We start from the raw sequence: 21,773 nt of genomic DNA, 5'->3' as shown, positions 1-21,773 counted from the left end.
AGTTTATGTACCAGATTCTTTTCTTCTACAGGACAACTTGGCTAATGTCCATGTGTCTTCAGCATTAAAAAACATGAAAAAAAGGGATAGCCACTGTCCCATGCCGATGATGCCAGGACAGAGTCGGGAGACCCCCTCTGCACATTCGGTGGTGGGCCTCGTGTGCAGTGAGCTCAGACAACTCTCATCTAATTTCTTTGGGTGTCTTCAGCCTCTGCAGAGGTTTCTGGCAGAGACTTACTCTGATGTTCCCATTAAGAACACTTGAACGCTAAATCGGGCATTCTCGTTTATGGAGGAGTCGGGAGAGGTAAAGTTCAGCCAACCGTTATCTTAATTGTATGAGCAGTTCCCCTTGTTTTCCCCTTGTTCCCCCCTGAGCTTCCATACAGACCCCACACAGACATGGCTTTCTATAGCCTGTAGCCCACAAGAGTCGTGATTGAGGTATGTCTAAAGGAATTTTACAACATTTTCTTAGTTGGTTGTAACTATTGATGGTTCTGAAGTCACCATCTTGAATAGCTCAATTTGACACCTGTATAAGGGGCAGAGGAAGCACTTTGGTACCTAGTAGAACCTTACAGCCCCTCTTCCGCTTATTATAAAATAGACCATGTGCAATATATAAGCATAAATGGGGTTTTTAGGAGGCTGGCGATCTTTACTCACCTATCCGGCCTCCAGCACCAGCTCTCCATCTTACTCACACCATGAGTAGATTCGTACTAGCCTTCCTCCGCCTCCCTGCACCAGCTTTGTACTAGCCACCTGGCATACGCAGCTCTGCTATGTCGCTGGCTTCAGCATACCACTCCACTTTGCTATTCTGTGACACCTCCTGACAAATCTTCTGCTACATTGCTGGGCTCTGCTGCAGCACTTGACATTGCCGGCTCTGCTTTGCTGCTGGGCTTTGCTACTACACACAACATCTACTCCATCTCTACTGTGTTTCTCCTGACTTACTCAGCTTTGTTAAATTGACGAGACGTCTGTGCCGATATCCCTTCTCTGCCTCACCGCTGGTCTTCATATTCTGAGTCTACATTTATCTCAACCCTAGCTGCCATCCAACCTCTACAGCCTCCATTGTTCCAAACAGCTCACCTGACCACATCAATAACATCTTTCCTTGCTGTATTCTATCTGCTCGTCCTGATGGATGGCGTTGAGGATCCACCTCACCAAGTGAGATACACCAATAATCTAAGGCCACCATCTTTAGTACCACCATTAATGGTGGTTGTAGCAGTCACACCTGGGCTCTGGTGCCTGATGGGACACAAAGACCCCTTCCCTGCACCAGGTGTCAGATGAAATACTGGAGGGCCAATGCCATCCTATAGATTTTGTGCTATGACTTTGCTCATTGTTCCTCAGAGCTCCCGGGCATTCATTGGAAAAGTGTCCGAGCTGACGTCCTACTACAATGAATGAGAGGTGAAAACGTGCGCACTACTATTGATGGTGCCCAGGTAGGTTCCCACACCATGTAATACTAATAGAAAGAACCCGGCACTCGACTTAATGCTGTGAGAGATTTAGGACCTTCATCACAGACGAGCGGTGGACACCGCGTCTAGGCTACGAAACACATGCTGCATAAGCCTCACCTTAAACCTCTACATGGCCATTCAAAGCCACTAATTGACGCAGTCCACTACCATTGTGTTCCACACACTTAACATACGTATCAGTACGTAACTGATAAAGATCCTGAATTAGGACCGAAACGTTTTTAGTACTACAATAAATCTCTCACAGCATTAAGTTGAGTGCCAGGCTCTTTCTATTACTACTACAATGAATGTCTCCTCTCTCTTCGTGCCTCCAGTAATATTGATGCACCATAAAGATGCGGAGCTCCATGGTCGTGCTAAGATCATTTGAGAATCAACAATGTAGATAAAAGTTCCTTAGATTACATCTCACCGTGCCGAAACTACTCTTCGATGAAGACCTCCAGTCAATCCTGGTCACAAAGATTACATGGAATCATAAATGGCCAAAAGCAACTGAGAAATAAAAAAGCTCCTCTACTTGCCAATTAAAGCGTTTAGTATAACAAACAGATTTAATTCTTAAAGGGGTGCCAAATGGAGAAAAAACGTGACTATTTTCTCCAAACACGGAGCCGCACCTGTCTAAAGGTTGTATTTGGCATTGTAGCTTCCTTCCATTCACGTCAATGAAGCCGAGCTGCAACCAACCAGAGACATGTGCATTAGGTCTTACGGATGATTGCTAAACATCTGAATATCGCCAACACATTCCAATGCACTGTACAAAGATTGCCATCCCTCTTATTTGTCTCTGTCTCCATCTAATTTTCAAATGAATCTATATTTTTGAGATGGAAAAGAATGGAGAAAGCTCACTCAAACATGGTCAAATTCCACTGAGTGCTGGTCCCCAAAGCTGTGAATATGCAGTGCTGACCACTGAGCCACCATGCAGCCCATTAAGTGGTAAATTAAAATGGACTCTGTGAGGGAAAGTGTTGAGTGTCTCGAGTCTCCTTATCCTGGATCGGTGATGTCTTCTACAAGTACAGTTCCCCATTGTTTTCCCCCCACAGTGGTGACCACTGGAGCTGCCAGACCTTCATCGCCATTGATCATATTTTGCAATGATCGTCATCATCTATTGAATTATTCATGGTAAGTAGATGAACGTTTCCTATGGCTCCAGGATAAATATAAAGTCTTCAATGAATAATGAAATGCTAAATATAAAGAAAATGTACAGATAATGGAGGAACATGATGGTTTCTACGTTGTATGGCAACGCTCTATATTGTAACGATTAAGGATTCAATCAGACCTCATTGATTTTTCTCGCATGCAAAAAAAAATGGATCATCAACACGGACATGTGAAAGAGCTTCTTAAACTACGCTTGGTACATGTCCCATCCATGAAAAGCACGGACCGGACTCGTATGTGAAAAACGGACGTATGAATGAGAACTAAGTCGGGCCTGCTGAGGATCATATGATATGGTTTTTACGGGGCGCTGGCTAATTCCCAAACATTTGGTGCCAACAGCTCCCCCTACATAGCGCTAGCTGCAAGTCCTGCTAGATCCTGATAGGCCTATGTGGGGAAGCCATGCACAAAATCCATATCAGAAGAGGGGACATATTAAGGTGAAGACTCTGTCTATTGCTTTAGGTCCAGCCTTTCCAATAGTGACAAATTATACCTGCCAATTAGCTTTTGCAATCAAGTTTTTCAAAACCCTGCCCAAAAGAGTGTAGTCCACAAGAGTTGGGGCCAAGTTGTGGGAGATTTCAGAGGGCTTTAATGTCTTGGTTTGCTCATACCAGCTCTGGCTTGTCAAGGTACAGAGGCTTATTCGCCGTGCAATGCTCCCCTGGGAAACATAATATGCAAATTGCCTCTTCAGAGAAAAAGACTTCAAACGCAAACCCCGATGAAGCTACTGATGCATGGCAAAGTCGCAATGTGAGTCCAACCTTAGTGTCAGAGTTAGGCCTCGTGTCAGAAACATTGAGCAGACCAATATGCAAATTGCCTCTTCATAGAAAAAGAGGACTTAAACTCTATAGCGCCACCTGTTGGAAGTAGCGATCCTACAAGTCACAATCAACCCTTTAACGAGTCGTGCAATATGACTTAGGATAAAAGCCAAATCAGTATCTCAATTCGCAGACACGGTGTTTGGGGCTGTTGGCCCTCGTCAGTGCGAAGCATGAGAACTAATTAGACCCCAGTCCAGAGCCTCTCACCTAGTCAACTTAGTTCTCATGCTTCGCACTGACGAGGGCCAACAGCCCGAAACACCGTGTCTGCGAGTTGAGATACTGATTTGGCTTTTATCCTAAGTCATACTGCACGACTCGTTAAAGGGTTGATTGTGACTGGTAGGATCGCTACTTCCAACAGGTGGCGCTATAGAGTTTAAGTCCTCTTTTTCTCTGAAGAGGCAATTTGCATATTGGTTTGCTCAATGTTTCTGACACGAGGCCTAACTCTGACACTAAGGGTGGACTCACATTGCGACTTTGCCGTGCATCAGTAGCTTCATCGGGGTTTGCGTTTGAAGTCCAGAAAAACAGAATTCTGGTGGAACCGATGATGGCACCATTGAATTTAATAAAACAGAGTCCACTGTGCTTTGGTGTCTGCATCAAAAAGGCAGACGCTGGCAAAAAGGAGGTCGGATAGAGCACCAAGTGTCTCCCTCTGCTCCATTAGACTCAATGTAGCAGCTGTTCTGGATGAATCCCATTTTAAAGGGAACCTGTCACCCCGTTTTTTCAGATTGAGCTATAAGTACTGTTAAATAGGGCCTGCGCTGTGCGTTACTATAGTGTATGTAGTGTACCCTGATTCCCCATGTATGCTGAGAAATACATTACCAAAGTCGCCGTTTTCGCCTGTCAATCAGGCTGGTCTGGTCAGGTGGGCGTGTTCACAGCGCTCTTTTCTTCCCCAGCTTTCCGTTGGTGGCGTAGTGGTGTGCGCATGTCCAAGGTCCGAATTCCCTGCGCCCACGTGAAGACACAGCGCGCGATCTGCGCTGTTATCCCTTGCATCGGTGGGGGCGGCCATCTTCCTGGGGCCGCGCGTGCGCAGATGGAGTGCTCTGCTGCACGGGGCTTCAGGAAAATGGCCGCGGGATGCCGCGCGTGCGCATTAGAGATCGCGGCGGCCATTTTTCCAAAGCCGAGATGCAAACTCGGCTTTGGGAAAATGGCCGCCGCGATCTCTAATGCGCACGCGCGGCATCCCGCGGCCATTTTCCTGAAGCCCCGTGCAGCAGAGCACTCCATCTGCGCACGCGCGGCCCCAGGAAGATGGCCGCCCCCACCGATGGAAGGGATTACAGCGCAGATCGCGCGCTGTGTCTTCACGTGGGCGCAGGGAATTCGGACCTTGGACATGCGCACACCACTACGCCACCAACGGAAAGCTGGAGAAGAAAAGAGCGCTGTGAACACGCCCACCTGACCAGACCAGCCTGATTGACAGGCGAAAACGGCGACTTTGGTAATGTATTTCTCAGCATACATGGGGAATCAGGGTACACTACATACACTATAGTAACGCACAGCGCAGGCCCTATTTAACAGTATTTATAGCTCAATCTGAAAAAACGGGGTGACAGGTTCCCTTTAAGGACTTCAGTTGAAAATCCTGACAGAGCCCCTGATGTGTAGCAAAAAATGTGATGTGAACATAGCCTTAAGAAGACAGATTTAGGAAACCCATCTTTAGTTGCCTTATGAAAGAAGTCTGAGTTGCGCGGTCTTATATTCAGGATTCTTATATTTATTGGCCAAAGTGAAAAACTTCCCCACCATGTCTATACTTTACAAAGTCAGTAGACTTTAATGGGAACTATATAAAGCTTCATTTCCCCACTGATGGCGCTGAAGGAAAGCCGAACGCTTGCTACAATGTATCCCTGACTATACATGATTTTGAGGAATTCTAGAATCAGGGTGATCACCTTTTTGAGGGGACCCATGGGATAAAATAGAATTTTGTTAAAACCTTCTTTTCAAACAACCTTATCTCGAAATATACCAATCTTTTTTGCCACATTTCTAGGCTTGACAGTCGCAAAATGTATGACCCCAATTCACTTTTCAATTATCAAATAATAACGTTGAGTCTGTGATAGCGATCTATGGGGTCCTGAATGATCCCCTATGACATCACACATTTATAACAACTTCTTCCCAGATGAAGAAAACTTGTATCTTGGCAATAGGTCCTATTCATGAGGAGGTCGAGCCCAAGCGATAAATGTGCTTTTCTGATAAAATATCACCTTGGAAGGAGAAGGTATTTGCATATATATTATACAATTAATCACCCATAACCCGCGCTCGTGTCATTAGACATGTATTCAGCATACTAACCAGGGGCCGGAGCAATGCGGATCCTCTATGACAACTGAAGAACTTCATGCTGATACAATGTATCCATCGCATTCCAAAGGGGCGGAGCAAAGGGCAACAGTTTCCTGCAGGGAGAGATAATCAGAATTCGAGTGTAAACCGTCGTTTCAGGTGACTGTTCAGAACAAGACGTCATTTGTACATGAGGATTAACACTATTTCTGGACATTATATCATCTGTATCCTGTATTTTCCACCAGTTTTCCCCTCTCCAGGCTCTATCTGCAATTGTGCACATCAATTATAAATCTGGTGCATTTTATCACCTCTATAGAGACATCAAAACTTTAAAACAATGAGGAACTTGGCTAAAAGTGAAATCATTGATATAATAAATTTGACAAATGCAATTTTCTCTTTTTTTAGAGCATATATAGCATATAGGATTGTAACTGCCATCGGTCAAGCTAAGGAGACTGGTAGACTGCAGGGAAACAATATTGTGAATCATTGGCTTCTTAAAAGGGAATTCCCATCTCCGAGATCCTATCGCAATATGTAGCAGATGTAACAATAACATTAGCAAATACCTCCAATTAGAAAAGTAGTATAGTTCTCCCGATTAGCAATGTTGCTTACAATGTGCAGGGCATTGCAGTAGCTTAGGCATCCATGATTATGGGCACTAACACCTAACTAACTGTCACTATACTACATTTCTAATTGGAGGTATTTGATAATAATAATAATAATAATAATAATAATATCATTATTATTACACCTACTACATATAGAATCTTGTAGATGAGAATACCCCTTTAAGTGCTCTGTCATGCCCAGAGCACTTAAACTCTCATTTGCATACGTAAATGCAAATTATTCAGGAATGCAGCAACAGATAGATGATATAAAGGTGTCAATGCATTTTATTTTACCATATGTGTTTGGGGAGGGGCTTGATCTTATTGACGGATTCCCTGGAAAAGATCAGTCTGTCTTCATATTGTCTTGTTCTGCTTTCTCTTCCTCTTCTTTCCCTAGAGATCAATGCAGAGCAGGAGGCAGAGAACGGTGCAGCTGTGACCCCTCTATTGCCAATGTAAATGAATGCTGCACCTGATTACTAGAATGCAGAGGGGGCAGAATGCTCGTCCGCTCCACACTTAGGTTTATCCTAAGAACTAGTCACAGGGGATCAGTGGTGCAGTGTGGGAGGAGGCAGAGAGGCAGTTTTCTGCGGTGACAAAGTTTATGGGGGCACAAAATGTTGCCCCCTTCCTTGTGAACCCCAACCTCACTGCCAAGTGATTTGTGCCTGCAAGCGCTGCTTCCTCTTGGACCGTCACCGAAAGTGCCTGTCCGGAGCTGCTTACGCAGAGTGCAGCAGGCGACATGACTTTGTCTTCAGGTGCTGCTCTCTGCATAGGCAGCAAATTAAATGATAGCGCTCAGCATAATGCAGCGATCTTTATCATATCATTCGATACCTATGCAGAGTGCAGCAGCCAACGACAAATCCGTCTCAACAGCTGCGCTCTGCCAAGGCAGCAATCAAGATAAGTAGCTAACGAACGAAGACAACGTTGCATCAAGTCCAATGCACATTACCCAAGACTGTCTTCCTTCGTTACTAAAGAGCTACTTTTACATTTTTACACTTTTTTCCCATCATAACTAAAGATTAGGGCTAGGGATTGCTTTAGGGTTTGTCTAAGGATTCGGGTTAGGCTTGAGGCTAGGCTGAGGGATAGGGCTAGGATAATAAAATCGTTCCATAACAAATGCAATAAAAAAATAGGCAAAGAGGCAAAAAATAATTATAACAAGAACTTTTTCTTTTTTTAAATTTTGGCCAATAGGTGGTCAAATGACAAAGTATAATTAATTACATCAGCATTTTCCTTAAATTCCATGAGATTGATCGACATGAGGGGTTTAATACTGGACTAGTGGAGGGGGCTTGGGGAGTGCAAACAGGTCACGACCCACAATGTGCCACTATTGGGGCTTCCTGGCAGTTGTTGAGTTTACTTTTCTGATAAGCCACATACATAGCTGGATATAAAAGTATGGCGAGAATTCAATAAATCAGACGTACCAAGTCATCGGGGAAGCTCCAGAAATAGCAGTAGACCACAGAGACAGCAAATCTTCAGATGTTTTTGAAAGGTTTCTTCATTGTGGAAGGCAAGGAACGAGGTGTGTGGAGCTGGGGAGGAGAGGGACCTCGTGAAAAGGTTGGGGATGGATTTTGCTGGTGTCTTGGTTCCTTATGGCTAAACGTTGGCAAGTATGATTTAGAAGAAACATCTCACACCCTCAGGCCATTTTGGGTTGCAATCAGCTTGGGCTCTTCACGGGCCGCCATTAATGGTTTTCCACCCAGCATCTATCAGTGTTTGGAAGTGTTCCTCCTTCTGACTTCCAAAATCCAAATTTCCTCTCCGCCCACAGCTGTCCCTTTGGTTCCGAGCCTATGTTTTCCTATGTGATTGAATTAAGGAGCTCTATCACATTAGGTTTTCTCCAGCCATCGCCATTCGTTAACCTAATCAGCCTCCAAATTTCAGCCTCATTACACAAAAACAGAACACAACCCTCTTCCATTCACTGCCGGAATTACCTGATTTAATGGAGTGCAGATGGTTTTGGGAACATTAATTGTAAATTAGCTTATATCTCCTACGAAGGCATCGTCATAATTGGTACAAGTGAAACACGGGGCCATATTTAGCATTACATACGGGGTATAATCACATCAAGAGCATCTTTGGTTTGTAGGCAGGAAAAACAAATCTCATCAATGGGTAATAATCAATAAAACGAGGTTCTACAATCATTGTCCTGGCTGATAGACAATGGCAAAAGTTTAATGACCCTTGGATTGAGGGAGAGGGAGATTGAGGACTAGTTCTGTATCTAAGGTCATTAGGTAAGTCAAAATCTGCAACAAAGACCCCCTTCCACCATGTCCTCTAAGAGGGGCATCGCTACAGGTGGTAGTTGAACTAAAGCCTTGGTGTATCATGGAGCCCAAAGATGCCTCAGCTACATCAGATGTCACCAGTAGGGTTGAGCGAAACGGGTCGAACATTTTCAAAAGTCGCCGACTTTTGACAAAGTCGGGTTTCATGAAACCCGATCCGACCCCTGTGCGGGGTCGGCCATGCGGTACGCGACTTTCGCGCCAAAGTCGCGTTTCAATGACGCGAAAAGCGCCATTTCTCAGCCAATGAAGGTAAACGCAGAGTGTGGGCAGCGTGATGACATAGGTCCTGGTCCCCACCATCTTAGAGAAGGGCATTGCAGTGATTGGCTTGCTGTCCGCGGCATCACAGGGGCTATAAAGGGGCGTTCCCGCCGACCGCCATGTTACTGCTGCTGATCTGAGCCTAGGGAGAGGTTGCTGCCGCTTCGTCAGAAGCAGGGATAGCGTTAGGCAGGGTCCATTAACCACCAAACCGCTTGTGCTGTAGCGATTTCCACTGCCCAACACCACCTTCGGTGTGCAGGGACAGTGGAAGCTACATTTTTTTTTTTTCCCCCTCAGCGCTGTAGCTCATTGGGCTGCCCTAGAAGGCTCCCTGATAGCTGAATTGCTGTGTGTACGCCGCTGTGCAAACCAACTGCTTTTTTCAAAGCACAAATCCTCTTGTTCCTTCCTTTCTGCACAGCTATCTTGTTTGTTTGTCCACACTTTTTATTTAATTTGTGCATCAGTCCACTCCTTATTGCTGCCTGCCATACCTGGCTGAGATTACTGCAGGGAGATAGTAATTGAAGGACAGTTCCTTTTTTTTTTTTTTTTTTTGTGGGAGATTAAGATTGGCATTTCTGCTAGAGTGCCATCCCTGTGTGTGCCATCTCTCACTCAGTGGGCCATAGAAAGCCTATTTATTTTTTTGCTTGATTTGGGTTCCAAAATCTACCTGAAAAAATCAATAAATCAATCAGTGGGAGATTAATATTGGCCTTTGGGCTTGTGTGCCAGTCCTGAGCGTGCCATCTCTCTCACAAATAGTGGGCCATAGAAAACCTATTTATTTTTTTGGTTGATTTAGGTTCTAAATTCTACCTGAAAAAATCAATAAATCAATCAGTGGGAGATAAATATTGGCCTCTGGGCTTGTGTGCCACTCCTGACTCCTGTGTGCGTCCTCTCTCACTCAGTGGGCCCTAGAAAGCCTATTTTTTGTTTTATTTGTTTTCTAAATTCTCCCTGAAAAAATCATTTTATTTTATTTGGTTTCTAAATTATTCCTGAAAAAAAATCATTTTTTTTGTATTTTTTTTTCTAAAGTCTCCCTGGAAAAAAAAAAAAAAAAAACAAATCAGTGGGAGATTAATATTGCCCTTTCTGCTTGTGTGCCAGTCTTGACTCCTGGGTGTGCCATCTCTCTCTCTCCAATTGTGGGCCATAGAAAGCCTATAAATTTTTTTGCTTGATTTGGGTTCCAAAATCTACCTGAAAAAATCACTTAATCAATCAGTGGGAGATAAGTATTGGCCTCTGGGCTTGTGTGCCACTCCTGACTCCTGTGTGCGTCATCTCTCACTCAGTGGGCCATAGAAAGCCTTTTTTTGTTTTATTTGTTTTCTAAATTCTCCCTGAAAAAATCATTTTATTTTATTTGGTTTCTAAATTATTCCTGAAAAAAATCATTTTTTTTGTATTTTTTTTTTCTAAAGTCTCCCTGAAAAAAAAACAAAAAAACAAATCAGTGGGAGATTCATATTGCCCCTTCTGCTTGTGTGCCAGTCTTGACTCCTGGGTGTGCCATCTCTCTCTCTCCAATTGTGGGCCATAGAAAGCCTATTAATTTTTTTGCTTGATTTGGGTTCCAAAATCTACCTGAAAACATCACTAAATCAATCAGTGGGAGATAAATATTGGCCTCTGGGCTTGTGTGCCACTCCTGACTCCTGTGTGCGTCATCTCTCACTCACTGGGCCCTAGAAAGGCTATTTTATGTTTTATTTGTTTTCTAAATTCTCCCTGAAAAAATCATTTCATTTTATTTGGTTTATAAATTCTTCCTTAAAAAATCATTTTTTTTTTTTTCTAAAGTCTCCTTTTTAAAAAAAAAAACACAAATCAGTGGGAGATTAATATTTACATTTGCGCTTCAGTGACAGTCCTGCGTGTGTGGCATCTCTCTCATTTGTTGCCACCAACAACAGAGTGTGTAACATTGTGCCTGATTTTCGTTGTGGTCTCACCCACCTGTAAAGGGGTAGCTAAATCATACTGAAGTTATAGCTCACCGTGTAAGTTGTGTGACAGCAACAAATACCGTTAGTTTGGTAACGTTTTTAAAACAATGAGGAAGTCTGGTGGAAGAGGTCGTGGCCGGGGGCGTTCATTGTCAGCTGGTAATGAGGGTAGTGGTAGTGGTGGAGCATCAGGTGGTCGTGGGAAAAAAAATATTGCACCTAAGTCTGGAGCTGTGGAGCCAGGTTCGTCGTCTGGCTACACAAGGCCTCGAACGCTCCCTTTTCTGGGAGTAGGAAAACCGCTTTTAAAGCCGGAGCAGCAAGAGCAAGTTTTGGCTTATCTTGCTGACTCAGCCTCTAGCTCTTTTGCCTCCTCTCGTGAAACTGGTAAAAGTAAAAGCAGCGCGTCGTTAGTGGATGTTCACGGTCAGGGACAAGTCGCTTCCTTGTCCTCTTCAGCAAAAACAACAACAGAGAAGAATGCAGCAGGCGACACAACGGGTTACTACATGGAGCTCTTTACACATACCGTCCCTGGCTTAGAAAGTGAAGCAGTTAACAGTCCATGCCCATTACAAGTTGAATCTGACATGGAGTGCACTGATGCACAGCCACAGCCAGACTACTATGCTGGTCCTTTGACTCAGACCACAACATTGCCCTCGCAGGGTAATGATCAAGAATCAGACCCTGATGAGACTATGTTGCCCCATCACGAACGCTATACCACCGACCGACACGGTGACACAGACGAAGTTGCACACGAGCTACAAGAAGAGGTAATAGATGACCCAGTTCTTGACCCCGATTGGCAGCCATTGGGGGAACAGGGTGCAGGCGGCAGCAGTTCTGAAGCGGAGGAGGAGGGGCCGCAGCAGGCATCAACATCGCAACAGGTTCCATCTGCCGGGCCCGTATCTTGGCCAAAACGCGTGGCAAAGCCAAAACCTGTTGGAGGACAGCGTGGCCATCCGGTTAAAGCTCAGTCTGCAATGCCTGAAAAGGTATCCGATGCTAGAAAGAGTGCAGTCTGGCATTTTTTTAAACAACATCCAATTGATCAGCGCAAAGTCATCTGTCAAAAATGTTCAACTACCTTAAGCAGAGGACAGAATCTGAAAAGTCTCAATACAAGTTGCATGCATAGACATTTAACCACCATGCATTTGCAAGCATGGACTAACTACCAAACGTCCCTTAAGGTTGTAGCACCCTCGGCCAATGAAGCTAGTCAGCAACACAACATCCCTTCCGGCACCATTTTCTGCACCACCTGCAGTATCTGTGCAGGTTTCTTTGCCAGGCCAAAGAAGTCAGGGTCAGGGAATCACCAGTTTCGTAGTAGGAAACACTGCATCTAGGGCACCGGCGGCAACAATACCATCTCCCACCGTCTCTCAGTCTGCCATGTCCACCGGCACCCCCGCTAGTTCCACGATCTCCAGCTCTCCAGTCCAGCTCACCCTACATGAGACTATGGTTAGAAAAAGGAAGTACTTAGCCTCGCATCCGCGTACACAGGGTTTGAACGCCCACATAGCCAGACTAATCTCGTTAGAGATGATGCCCTACCGGTTAGTTGAAAGCGAAGCTTTCAAAGCCCTGATGGACTACGCTGTACCACGCTACGAGCTACCCAGTCGACACTTTTTTTCCAGAAAAGCCATCCCAGCCCTCCACCAGCATGTTAAAGAGCGCATCGTCCATGCACTCAGGCAATCTGTGAGCACAAAGGTGCACCTGACAACAGATGCATGGACCAGTAGGCATGGCCAGGGACGTTACGTGTCCATCACGGCACACTGGGTAAATGTGGTGGATGCAGGGTCCACAGGGGACAGCAAGTTTGGGACAGTTCTGCCTAGCCCACGGTCTAGGAAACAGTTGGCTGTAGCCATTCGCACCCCCTCCTCCTCCTCGTCCTCCTGCAGAAGCGAGACCTCGTCCACAGACCGCAGTCGCACAACCACTCCATCCGCAGCTGCCACTGTTGCACACCAGGTCTCCCATTATGGGGCAGCTACTGGCAAACGTCAGCAGGCTGTATTGGCTATGAAGTGTTTGGGCGACAACAGACACACCGCTGAAGTTCTGTCCGAGTTCTTGCAGAAAGAAACGCAGTCGTGGCTGGGCACTGTAGATCTTGAGGCAGGCAAGGTAGTGAGTGATAATGGAAGGAATTTCATGGCTGCCATCTCCATTTCCCAACTGAAACACATTCCTTGCCTGGCTCACACCTTAAACCTGGTGGTGCAGTGCTTCCTGAAAAGTTATCCGGGGTTATCCGACCTGCTCCTCAAAGTGCGTGGACTTTGCTCACATATCCGCCGTTCGCCCGTACACTCCAGCCGTATGCAGACCTATCAGCGTTCTTTGAACCTTCCCCAGCATCGCCTAATCATAGACGTTGCAACAAGGTGGAACTCAACACTGCACATGCTTCAGAGACTGTGTGAACAGAGGCGGGCTTTTATGTTTTTGTGGGAGGATACACATACACGGGCAGGCAGTAGGATGGCAGACATGGAGTTGTCAGGTGTGCAGTGGTTGAAGATTCAAGACATGTGTCAAGTCCTTCAGTGTTTTGAGGAATGCACACGGCTGGTTAGTGCAGACAACGCCATAATAAGCATGAGCATCCCCCTAATGCGTCTGCTGATGCAAAGTTTGACGCACATAAAGGATCAGGCGTCTGCAGCTGAGGAAGAGGAAAGCCTTGATGACAGTCAGCCATTGTCTGGCCAGGGCAGTGTACAGGACGAGGTAGCGGGCGAAGAGGAGGAGGAGGACGAGGAGGATGATGGGGATGATTATATTTTTAATGAGGAAGCTTTTCCGGGGCCAGTGGAAATTGTTGGCGCGGCAAGGCCGGGTTCTGGTTTTTGGAGGGACACAAGTGACGTGGATTTGCCTGAAACTGCCCCTCAACCAAGCACAACCACAGATTTGAGAACTTGAACTTTGGCCCACATGGCGGATTATGCCTTACGTATCCTCAAAAGGGACACACGCATAACTAAAATGATGAACGATGACGATTACTGGTTGGCCTGCCTCCTTGATCCTCGCTATAAAGGCAAATTGCAAAATATAATGCCACATGAGAACTTGGAACTAATATTAGCAACCAAACAATCAACTCTTGTTGACCGTTTGCTTCTGGCATTCCCTGCACACAGCGCCCGTGATCGTTCTAACACGAGCTGCAGGGGCCAGCAGACCAGAGGTGTTAGAGGGGCAGAAATCAGAAGTGTCGTTGGCCAGAGGGGTTTTCTGACCAGGTTGTGGAGTGATTTTGCTATGACCGCAGACAGGACAGGTACTGCAGCATCAATTCAAAGTGACAGGAGACAACATTTGTCCAGTATGGTTACTAACTATTTTTCATCCCTTATCGACGTTCTCCCTCAACCGTCATTCCCATTTGATTACTGGGCATCAAAATTAGACACCTGGCCAGAATTGGCAGAATATGCATTGCAGGAGCTTGCTTGCCCGGCAGCTAGTGTCCTATCAGAAAGAGTATTCAGTGCTGCAGGTTCAATACTAACAGAAAAAAGGACTCGTCTGGCTACCCAAAATGTAGATGATCTAACCTTCATTAAAATGAACCACAACTGGATTTCGAAATCTTTTGCCCCACCTTGCCCGGCTGACACCTAGCTTTCCTATGTAAAGGTCTTGCCTGTGGACTATTCTGAACGACTTTTCCAATCTCGTAATTTGCAGCACCTGATTGTCCAGCATCCGACATGTTAACACCTCCCTAAATGGCCAAAGTCCCCACACGGGGCCGTGGTATCGCCACTTGGCGCCAGCACCCGTGAGAGTACTGTTTGTCTGAAGAGGTGGGTGTGCCCACTTTTGGTCGACGGCACTGCCACTAGGTCCCTCATAGTACAATAAAGTGTCTGGCGGTGGTGGTGCGCACCCAACGTCAGACACACCGTTGTAATATGAGGGGCCCTGGGCCTGTACCGCCGGCCACAAGACAGTCCCCCCCCCCCAGGTCAAACAGTGCTCTACCACTTGCAAAATTTTCTCTCACAGCTCCACCAATGTTTAGTCTATGCGCTGACATCCTTCAATGCCTGGCACTGTCAATACCATTGTATTGACATTTTTCTTATGTTAGGCCTTCGAAGCCTGTCTGCGGTCACTCCTTCCACTAGGCCTCCACTGACCTGTCTACTGCTGCCCGGGTTCCCCTGGAACCAATTTTAAATTGCCTACAGCCAGCCCAATTTATTATGTTAGGGCTTCGAAGCCTGTCTGCGGTCCCTCCTTCCACTAGGCCTCCACTGACCTGTCTACTGCTGCCCGGGTTCCCCTGGAACCAATTTTAAATTGCCTACAGCCAGCCCAATTTATTATGTTAGGGCTTCGAAGCCTGTCTGCGGTCCCTCCTTCCACTAGGCCTCCACTGACCTGTCTACTGCTGCCCGTGTTCCCCTGGAACCAATTTTAAATTGCCTACAGCCAGCCCAATTTATTATGTTAGGGCTTCGAAGCCTGTCTGCGGTCCCTCCTTCCACTAGGCCTCCACTGACCGGTCTACTGCCGCCCGTGTTCCCCTGGAACCAATTGTAAATTGCCTACAGCCAGGCCAATTTATTATGTTAGGGCTTCGAAGCCTGTCTGCGGTCCCTCCTTCCACTAGGCCTCCACTGACCTGTCTACTGCCGCCCGTGTTCCCCTGGAACCAATTGTAAATTGCCTACAGCCAGGCCAATTTATTATGTTAGGGCTTCGAAGCCTGTCTGCGGTCCCTCCTTCCACTAGGCCTCCACTGACCTGTCTACTGCTGCCCGGGTTCCCCTGGAACCAATTTTAAATTGCCTACAGCCAGCCCAATTTATTATGTTAGGGCTTCGAAGCCTGTCTGCGGTCCCTCCTTCCACTAGGCCTCCACTGACCTGTCTACTGCTGCCCGGGTTCCCCTGGAACCAATTTTAAATTGCTTACAGCCAGCCCAATTTATTATGTTAGGGCTTCGAAGCCTGTCTGCGGTCCCTCCTTCCACTAGGCCTCCACTGACCTGTCTACTGCTGCCCGGGTTCCCCTGGAACCAATTTTAAATTGCCTACAGCCAGCCCAATTTATTATGTTAGGGCTTCGAAGCCTGTCTGCGGTCCCTCCTTCCACTAGGCCTCCACTGACCTGTCTACTGCTGCCCGGGTTCCCCTGGAACCAATTTTACATTGCCTACAGCCAGCCCAATTTATTATGTTAGGGCTTCGAAGCCTGTCTGCGGTCCCTCCTTCCACTAGGCCTCCACAGACCTGTCTACTGCCGCCCGTGTTCCCCTGGAACCAATTGTAAATTGCCTACAGCCAGGCCAATTTATTATGTTAGGGCTTCGAAGCCTGTCTGCGGTCCCTCCTTCCACTAGGCCTCCACTGACCTGTCTACTGCTGCCCGTGTTCCCCTGGAACCAATTTTAAATTGCCTACAGCCAGCCCAATTTATTATGTTAGGGCTTCGAAGCCTGTCTGCGGTCCCTCCTTCCACTAGGCCTCCACTGACCTGTCTACTGCTGCCCGGGTTCCCCTGGAACCAATTTTAAATTGCCTACAGCCAGCCCAATTTATTATGTTAGGGCTTCGAAGCCTGTCTGCGGTCCCTCCTTCCACTAGGCCTCCACTGACCTGTCTACTGCTGCCCGGGTTCCCCTGGAACCAATTTTAAATTGCCTACAGCCAGGCCAATTTATTATGTTAGGGCTTCGAAGCCTGTCTGCGGTCCCTCCTTCCACTAAGCCTCCACTGACCTGTCTACTGCTGCCCGTGTACCCCTTGAACCAACATCAGAAAATATAAAAATAAGTATTTTGCTTATAAAAAAGAAAATACTGGAGAGATATCAAATGCAGACATTTTAACATTAAAAACAAACACATACAACAAAAATCTGGTACAGTACTAAAAATGGCCACCAGCTACAATACCTTTCTCCTGCAAGTAGTTAACTGAAAGTTTTTTTCAATTTAAAACACAGATATGGCATCCACCGAGTGTTGTCCTGTCACGTCTTCTTTATATTATTGCCAAGAAGATGCAAAACAATGAAAATAATAAAATCATTATTTACCAAAAAAATAGAGTAAGTCAAAACCACATTGCAAATAAACATTCATTACAAATAAAGAAGCAGGGCGCGTCCGAGGGTGAGTATATACCTAATAAGAATATAATCACCCTCGGACGCGCCCTGCTTCTTTCCGACAGCCTTCCTTCCTAAGAATCAGCCCTTCCGTGGTGTAGAGAGAGGGTGTGTTACACTCCAAGGTGTTCCCCAGGTTGCCTTTCCTGAGCTTCGATCTTCATGCTCTCGTTTAGTAGTTGTCGGAAAGTAGGCTGCATTAGGCCTACAAAATGGGCATGGGGTGGAGAGAGATGGTGTGTTACACTCCAAGGTGTTCCCCAGGTTGCCTTGCCATTGCTTCGGTCTTCCGACTCTCGTTTAGTAGTTGTAGAAAACTACACTGCATTAGGCCTACAAAATGGGTATCGGGTGGAGAGAGATGGTGTGTTACACTCCAAGGTGTTCCCCAGGTTGCCTTGCCATTGCTTCGGTCTTCTGACTCTCGTTTAGTAGTTGTAGAAAACTACACTGCATTAGGCCTACAAAATGGGTATTGGGTGGAGAGAGATGGTGTGTTACACTCCAAGGTGTTCCCCAGGTTGCCTTGCCATTGCTTCGGTCTTCCGACTCTCGTTTAGTAGTTGTAGAAAACTACACAGCATTAGGCCTACAAAATGGGTATGGGGTGGAGAGAGATGGTGTGTTACACTCCAAGGTGTTCTCCAGGTTTCCTCGCCATTGCTTCGATCTTCCGACTCTCGTTTAGTAGTTGTAGAAAACTACACAGCATTAGGCCTACAAAATGGGTATGGGGTGGAGAGAGATGGTGTGTTCCACTCCAAGGTGTTCTCCAGGTTGCCTTTCCTGAGCTTCTATCTTCAGGCTCTCGTTAAATTGTGGTTAAACGGAACAACTGCATTTGGCGTACTAGTTGGTTTGGGGCCTACTAACAGTGTCTGCCGCTCCTTGCTGTTCTCCTGGTTTCCTGTCCTGAAATTCCGTTTTCAGGCGCTCGTTAAGTAGTTGTTAATGTTAGACTGAATTTGGCCTACTAGTTGGGTTGGGGCCTACTATCGGTGTCTGCCACTCCTTGCTGTTCTCCTCCACTGAACAAAGCTGTGCCGCCTGTTTACTACGGTTGCCAATTTTGAACTGCATTTCGACTACTTACTGATTTGGGCCTACTCTCTGTGTCAGCCTCTCATTCCAGTTGTCCTCCACTGCAATGCCCCCTGGTTATTCCTGTGTTACCAATTTTGAACTGCATTTAGCCCACTTTATTATTTGGGCCTATATCTGTGTTTCCTCCTCATCCTGCCCATTGCCCAGCCAGTGATAGATGAGTCTGCTGGTACATTGACCCATAACGCAACATTCCCCGTGCACGTTACACAACAACATTGTGACCCTGCTGAAAGTCAGGTTGCTCTTCCCGCATACCATACCACCTTACACGGGGACAAAGAGGAAGGTGCAGATGAAAGTGCAGGTTCCTTCATGAGGTGGGGGAGGAATACTAGTTGGCGACGTCACTGGCACAGGGCCTCTCATAGTACGCAAAAGTGTTGCTGCCGGTGGGAGGCGCCCCCGCCGTGCAAACACACCGCTATACTTTGAGGGGCCCTGTGCCAGTGCCAATGCCAACGAGTGGGCCCCCCCTGCTTGCTCAGGATCACAGCACTTGCAAAGTTGAAATACTTACCTCTCCCTGCTCCACTGCCGTGACGTGGTCCAGATTTCCTGGGCCCACTAATTACTTGAACCAGCCCTACCCACCACAACTTTAGCCAAATGACCCCCAATTTCAAATGCCTTCCAATTATTATAAGGTAAATTACGCTTGACAAGCTTCATTAAGAAGAATGGATGGTTTTGACATTAAAATGGGCACTCTAGGTGTTTTCCTGGCCCCCACTCACTGCCGACTATGCTGCCCCATTGACTTGCATTGGGTTTCGTGTTTCGGTCGATCCCGACTTTACGTCATAATCGGCCGATTTCACTCGACCCGACTTTTGAGATAGTCGGGTTTCGCGAAACCCGGCTCGACTCTAAAAAGGTCAAGGTCGCTCAACTCTAGTCACCAGTATTCTAAATGGCACAGGTAAGGGGGGGGTGAATTTTTACAGATTTTGTATGGGATCTTCAAGTCAAGCCTTTGCCTCTTATGGACCATCATGGTCTTGTAGGCCCCATGGCTATCCGATGGAACGGTAGTGGGTGCAGTTCAGGGTCAGGCTATCCCAAGAGATACTGCGTTGGGCCTAAGCTGTGACATGATTATAGGCCTCTAGCCCAATAGGGCTCCAATGGTCGCCTGTGAAACCACAAAACAGTGACCGTTAAAGTGTTATGGCCAAATTACCAGTGTGTTAATGAGAAAATGTGGCTAGTCCTGCCCCTGAGTCACCACTCATGGTCAATCATCCGGCTTTTTATGTAGTATGGAAGTAGAAAAATACTGATACATGAGCATACATGGCAGAGATATAACTTTAAGCTCAAGGACATAGTGCTACTGCGGTATTTGGACACACCATCCAACTAGTGTTCACTTTTGAATTAAACTTTTCATATGATCCATAGGGGAATAATAAAGTATTGGGGAGTAACAGTTACACAGCTGTGACACATTGGCAAATTGGTTCACAAAGTTAACGTTACTCACCTGTCCCTGCCCCAGTGCTGGTCTCGCCATCCTCCTCTTATTGTGACAGTCTTTGTCTGCTCTCGTGAACGTAGAGTTACCATGCTAACCTGGTGCGGACTTCTGATGCCATGATTTTAGGACAGCTCACGCAACAGCATACTGCCTGAGTTTTCAGGTAGTTTAGGCATCCATGCAACTTCCACTGGTTCTAGTGTTTCCTGACCCCTGACATACTCTACTCTGTTGTGCTGCTAGGCTCTTCTGCATTGCTTTAAGTGAGTCTCCTGACACACCAGGCTTTACTATTTTGCTGAGATCTGCCGCATTGCTTAAAGGGTGTCATACAGCATATCCAGTTCTTTTGTTCCATTTTTCTCTAAGGTGCTATCCAACATACCCATACCTGCTTTGCCATTCTATACTCTGACTCTTCTAAAGCATTATCTCCGACTCCTGTCTGATGAGCCATGACTGCCACTGCGGACATTGATGTATATACAGTCTCCCTTCTTCACTGCACAAATGCCTCCAGTCCACACTCCACATTCAGACCTCCGTCTTAGGTAATCCACCTCAACAGATGAGCTTTAACAGTGCATTTGGTGCCATTTTTTAGCCAAGACTAGAAGTTTTTGAAGAATAATGGCAAACTTTACACCTCCCTTTTGGATATAATCCTGACTAAGACTACCTTATACATGTCTTGACCTTACTAAGTGGACCTGGTCTATGGTGGTCAACTCCAACATGCAGAAATTTATATTTCAGGATCTTACTACATGACAAAATGCTATAAGGTCGTGCATACACGGTTCCCTGAACATGACAGTGAATTCTGCTTAATGCTAGGATGTTTCCAGTGTTCAGATCTGATTCGTAGTGACTATTTGTGGGAAAAGATGCAATCAAAGTTGACAAACAGTTCCAGGTATAGCATGAAGCACTAGGATCGGCACATATTCGATCCATAGCCTAAGAATTTTAATGGGTTGTATAAGATTAGGAATGAAAAAATACTTTTTTTTCTCGAAACTGCACCACTCTTCTCTGGACTGTGTCTCTCATTACTCCTCAGACTGATTTTCTTGAAAAGGTCGGAGATGCAATACCAACCTCAGTCTATGGACATGAGTGGTGCTGTTTCTGGATCATTGTGCGGTGCTGTTTCTGGATCATTGTGCACAGATGTCTGTCCATGAGCTTACAGACGCTTACCGTTTCTAGCAAGAAGCAATCATGAAGTTGCATGAGGTTTAGTCACTTCTGTGTCATTCATTCTCGGTCCACATCTTAAGCACCTCTGGCATGACAGCATAAAGGTGCATGAGGCATGGTCACTTCTGTCGGTGGCATCCTCCGTCCACATCTTGGGTTCCTCTGTTGTTTACTAGGCCCATGAGGTCATGAAGTTGCATGAAACAGTCACTTCTGCCCATGGCATCCTTGTCCACATCTTGGGTTCCTCTGGTGTTTACTAGACCCGTGAGGTCATGAAGGTGCATGAGGCATAGTCACTTCTGCCCACGGCATCCTCGTCCACATGTTGGGTTCCTATGGTGTTTACTAGACCCGTGAGGTCATGAAGGTGCATGAGGCATAGTCACTTCTGCCCACAGCATCCTCAGTCCACATCTTGGGTTCCTCTTGTGTTTACTAGACCCGTGAGGTCATGAAGGTGCATGAGGCATAGTCACTTCTGCCCACGGCATCCTCGTCCACATGTTGGGTTCCTATGGTGTTTACTAGACCCGTGAGGTCATGAAGGTGCATGAGGCATAGTCACTTCTGCCCACAGCATCCTCAGTCCACATCTTGGGTTCCTCTTGTGTTTACTTGACCCGTGAGGTCATGAAGGTGCATGAGGCATAGTCACTTCTGCCCACGGCATCCTCGGTCCACATCTTGGGTTCTTCTTGTGTTTACTAGGCCCGTGAGGTCATGAAGGTGCAT

General features: G+C 46.4%; 1 long non-coding RNA gene across 1 annotated transcript in view; it reads right to left on the bottom strand.

Moving 5' to 3' along the window:
- LOC138643545 (uncharacterized) overlaps positions 1-21,773 on the bottom strand; it is a 207,328-nt gene that overhangs the window by 153,795 nt on the left and 31,760 nt on the right. Inside the window, exon 2 of the long non-coding RNA XR_011314176.1 lies at positions 5,897-6,000. This is a non-coding gene — a long non-coding RNA (uncharacterized lncRNA). The remainder of the gene's footprint in view (positions 1-5,896; positions 6,001-21,773) is intronic.

This window comes from Ranitomeya imitator, chromosome 6 (genome assembly GCF_032444005.1).
Source record: "Ranitomeya imitator isolate aRanImi1 chromosome 6, aRanImi1.pri, whole genome shotgun sequence".
Taxonomy (NCBI): Eukaryota; Metazoa; Chordata; class Amphibia; order Anura; family Dendrobatidae; genus Ranitomeya; species Ranitomeya imitator.
This window is presented reverse-complemented; position numbering and strand designations above follow the sequence as displayed.